Source organism: Globicephala melas, chromosome 19, assembly GCF_963455315.2.
Source record: "Globicephala melas chromosome 19, mGloMel1.2, whole genome shotgun sequence".
In the NCBI taxonomy this organism is placed as follows: Eukaryota; Metazoa; Chordata; class Mammalia; order Artiodactyla; family Delphinidae; genus Globicephala; species Globicephala melas.
Window position 1 is genome coordinate 1,254,505 of NC_083332.1, and position 4,977 is coordinate 1,259,481.

The 4,977-nt window shown below is 43.6% G+C and overlaps 1 pseudogene; it reads left to right on the forward strand.

Annotated features, from left to right (window-relative positions):
* Positions 1-2,003: 2,003 nt before the first annotated feature.
* On the forward strand, positions 2,004-2,851 carry LOC115848005 (large ribosomal subunit protein eL6 pseudogene; annotated as a pseudogene).
* Positions 2,852-4,977: the final 2,126 nt, after the last annotated feature.

The window sequence follows — 4,977 nt, forward strand, 5'->3', positions numbered from 1 at the left end:
TGACAATCATCCTATGTGGGCTGGTGGGAGAAAACAAGAGATTCTATTAAAGCGGTAAGGGCCTGTGGATTTTTGGAAAAAGTTGGGTTATGCATTTTCCAATTATAAAGATCTGCAGAGGAAAAGGGCCAATATTGGAGAGGTTTATTCCCTTGGCCATCGGGGGGGTCATACTCTCTAAGAGGTAGGGCAGTGGAGTCCGGGGAGATAGCCCTCCGGCTCCTAGTGCCCGCTGAGGGACCCCTTTCTTCTTCCATCATGGATGGTTCCTCTGGTGCCGAGGGCAGTGGAGCTGGGAGTCCTCTAGGTGGTAGGGGATTTGGGGCCGGAGGATAAGGGGGTGGGGAATCCAAAAGAAGCAAATCGGACTGCGGGTCAGGATAAATCGCCTTCGGTGGATCCAGGGCGTCGGGTAGCTTCTCCGTGTTGGGGTTTTTCTTTAAGGCTAATATCTCTGACGCTGCTGATGTGTGCGCGGACGTACCTGTTGAGGAAACAAAGGGCCGGACCCACGGAGGTGGGGAGAGAATTAAATCTTCCCAGACCAAGACATATGGTACTTGGTCTGGGTGTCCGTGGGGATCTATATTAAATATTTTAGACTTCAGCAGCTTAATCTTGTCTAATAAAAAGGATCCTTCGGGGGGCCATCCTATCTGAAATGTTGGCCATTCAGAGGCACACAAAGTCTGCCACTTTCCTTTCTTCACCTCTACCGAAAAATTATGGGCTCTGGCCCGAACTTCGGTCCAATGGCTTAGGGTAAGGGAAAGAGGAGTCATCACAGTTTGTCCCATTGTCGTCCATCAGAGAAGAAGAATAGACCACAATACAGAAACAGTTAAAACTCCATGAAACACATATACGCATGGGCCACCGCGAGCTCGCTTCAAAACCAAAACTTCTTCAGATGGCAGTTATCACCAAGGGAACTGCCGAAACCGAGTGAAGGGGAGACAGAGTTTGCCTCTCCTTCCAGTTGAGCCACCAGGGCGTCCCCTAGGGCTCATGGACGCCGGCTATTAGCACGTCTGCCTAGCCAGAGGTCCGATACAGATTCCATAATAAGCCGATTCTTACGGCTTTCCTCCGATAATGGCCCACAAAGAACAAGGGACAAACAGACAATCAAGCTCGAGCTTACCTGGTACCTCCAACTCCCGATGTTCTTGTGGTCCGGGGCGAGTGGAATCCCGGACGAGCCCCCAAATGTTAGACCTGCGCGGTCTCCTAGGAGTTTCGACTCGCCCAGGAAACAACAAGAGTCGGAAGCCGATGCAAAACGCAAGAGGTTTATTGAAGGCCGGTGCACCGGGGTTCCTTGGTCCTCACGTAGGAGGTCGAAGAAGGAACCCTTTTGGGCGCGAATATGTCAGTTTTATAGGTTCCCACTTCCCCGTATGTAAATTATAGATTTGGTTGTGTTCTCCTGCTGATTGGTCCCGGCTTAGGCTCGGACCAGAGAGGGAACTTGTCCCCAGCTGCCTGATTGGTCTTTGACAGACACCTTTTTTACATTTTGTTATCTCCCTCCTTGTCCCCAGCTGCCTGATTGGTCTTTGACAGACACCTTTTTTACATTTTGTTATCTCCCTCCTTCTCGGAAGGGGGCCGGACATCCTGGAAATTCACCCATTGTCTAAGAAGCCCCTATTGTCTGGAGAGTTCTTAATCATTAGCTGGAACAATGTCCCTCGAGTCCCACAATTACCACTGGACAGGTAGGGATTTTTATGTTTTGTGCCCGACTATATCCCCAGTTTTAACACATACCTGCATTTGATGGTAACACATGACATATATGTCAAGTTTAAATATATATTCCAGGTGGAGAGGGTGAGGGCTTAATGGGAGGTAACAGCAGTGCAGAGAGGAGAATCAGAATAAATCGCAGAAGAATGTAGGGAGTAGAAACCTCAAGACTGCTTCAGCACCCTGCCTAAATGATGAACCTATTAACATCCTTTAAAATTAAACAGAGGGGCTCTTTCCCATCTTGCAAGATGGCAGGTGAAAAGGCTGAGAAGCCAGATACTAAGGAGAAAAAACCTGAAGCCAAGAAGGCTGAGACTGGTGACAAGGTTCAAAAGGTGAAGCAGGTTAAGAAGGGGAAACCCCACTGCAGCCGAAACCCTGTCCTGGTCAGAGGAATTGGCAGATATTCCTGATCGGCTATGTATTCCAGAAAGGCCTTGTACAAGAGGAAGTATTCAGCATCTAAATCCAAGGTTGAAAAGAAAAAGAAGGTGAAGGTCCTTGCTACTGTCACAAAACCAGTTGGTGGTGACAAGAATGGTGTTATCCAGGTGGTTAAACTTCGCAAAATGCCTGGGTATTATCCTACTGAAGATGTGCCTTGAAAGCTGTTGAGTCACGGCAAAAAACCCTTCAGTAAGCATGTGAGAAAACTGCGCCAGCATCACTCCTGGGACCATCCTGGTTATCCTCACTGGGCACCACAGAGGCAAGAGGGTCATTTTTCTGAAGCAGCTGATCTGTGGCTTCCTACTTGTGACTGGGCCTCTGTCCCTCAATCGAGATACTCTGCGAAGAACACACCAGAAATTTGTCATTGCCACTTCCACCAAAATTGATATCAGTGGTGTGAAAATCCCAGAACATCTCACTGACGCTTACTTCAAGAAGAAGCTGCATAAGCCCAGGCACCAGGAAGGTGAGATCTTCAACACAGAGAGAGAGAAATACGAGATTACAGAGCAGCGCAAGGTTGATCAAAAAGATGTGGACTCACAAATTCTGCGAAGAATCAAAGCTGTTCCTCAGCTCCAGGGCTACCTCCTCTGTGTTTGCTCTCACAAACAGAATTTATCCTCACAAAGCAGTGTTCTAAACTTCTTACAAAGAACCTAATTAAATAACTCAGTCCATTTCCTTTGTGTCTTTTCTCTCTCTCTTTTTTTTTAAATCTGCCTGAAGGTATGGTATGACTCAGCCAATTTGATGGGATGTTAGCCTCTACTAAGAGGAGTGGGATTGGAGGGGAGTGCTATCAGCTGCAGTGGAATTCCCTCTTTGGATCAACATTCTTAGCTTCCTAAGTGTCTTCTCAGTTTTTCACAAAGCACCTACAAATACAAAGTAGTAGCATTTCCCCAACCATCACTGAACAAGTCCGTACTAACTGTACATGGATAAGAAACAACTGTGGGCTCTTCAGGCCACAAACTTCCCTCCCTTTCCATGAATTAACATCCATTTCTGCCCAATTCAGTCTTTCTCCATAGTCATTACTATTAGTTTCTTGTGTATCTAGTTTCTTAAAGCATACACAACAAATTAGTATAATTACCTTTCCCCGTTTTTAACCAAAAACCCCATGTGCAGTACATGCTGTTATACAGATAACAAATGAATTTGATTATTCCATAGGAAGTGTCCATCTTTACTGATGCATAGTATAGTAGTGCATTCTATGGATATTTGGGTTTCCATTATTTGTAATTATACAGGTTTCCCCTGCTATCCAAAAGTGGAGTATGCCTCTGAAACCTTCTGTAAGCCAAAATAGCAAAAATTGAAGAAATTGCCTTATGACACATCTTGCTAACAGAGGCATAAAATGGGATAAAACACAAATGCTCACAGACAATTCAAAGTGATGGCTCTGGATGCTGAGATGCCAGAGTGTAGTAGTTCCCAGGGAAAGAGCTTGGCTGTGCCACTCCCACTGCCCAGACATGCTGCCGTCTCTAGTGGCTCTCTGCAAAACAAACTGCTGTTTTCCCCCTCTGCCTTTTTTCATAAATGTGAAAATCTCAATTTTTTTCCAGTTAACAAAGACAGGTACGAATGAAGTTCTTTCGGTTAAAGCAAACTTTCAGAAAGTACTGGGTACCGGAGTGCGATGTAGTAACTTGAAGTGTGCATACAGATGAGCAAGTACCAGGTAAGAATTAGCTTTTTGCTGAGTCAAAGGATTTAGGCAGTTTTGGTAGATGGTGCCAAACTGCTTTCCATGGAGGTTGTACCAATTTATGCTCATGTATAAGAGTGCCCATTATCCTACAGGCTCCCTAAAATGATGGGTCATTAGACTTGGATTTTTGGCAATAGATAGGTGAAAAATGACTGATGGGTTTTTAAAGTTGGTTTTATTGATAATTTACATTTGGTAAAATTGATTTTTTTGTGTGCAGTGCTGTGGTATCTATACAGTTTGGGAAGCACCACCATCACCCAAGTTCCTTCATGTTTTTTCAAAAGTCAGTTTCCACTTCTAGTAACCACTGATCAAATTTTAGTTTTCCTAGTTTTGTCTTTTCCAGAACATCAGGTAATATGTTTTCTGGCATAATATCTGTGACATTTGTTCACATTTTAATGGTTCAGTAGTTCTTTTTATTGTCAGTCAGCATTCTATTGTATCAATGTATCACTGTTTATTCTAAAATATACCCATTGAAAGATATTTGGTTTGTTTATAATTATTGGAGATTATGAATAAAGTCACTATAAACATTCACATACAAAAAAAAATTAAACAGAGGGGACTTCCCTGGTGGTCCAGTGGGTAAGGCTCTGCACTCTCAATACAGGGGGCCCGGTGTTCAATCCCTGGTCAGGGAACTAGATCCCGCACACTGCAACTAAGATTTCACATGCTGCAACTAAGAAGTCCACATTCCACAACAAAGACAGCACGTGCCACAACCAAGATCCAGAGCAGCCAAAATAAATAAACTAATTAATTAATTAAATACTAAAATTAAACAGAAAAGAGAGATGACTAGTAGAATAGTAATACCAAAAAATTATATTGATGAAGCGAAATATAGTAAGAGCTATAAGGAAAGAAACAGAACTACTGCTAAGAGAAATTAGGAAATAAATTTGTTAAAAAGTTTGACCATCTTAGAGTAGGAATAAACAGTTTGTATTAGAGACAAGAAAGGCTTTTCAATCCAAAATTTGCCCTCCTTACTGACCACAGCTGACCCTTAAGAACTGCAGTCATTC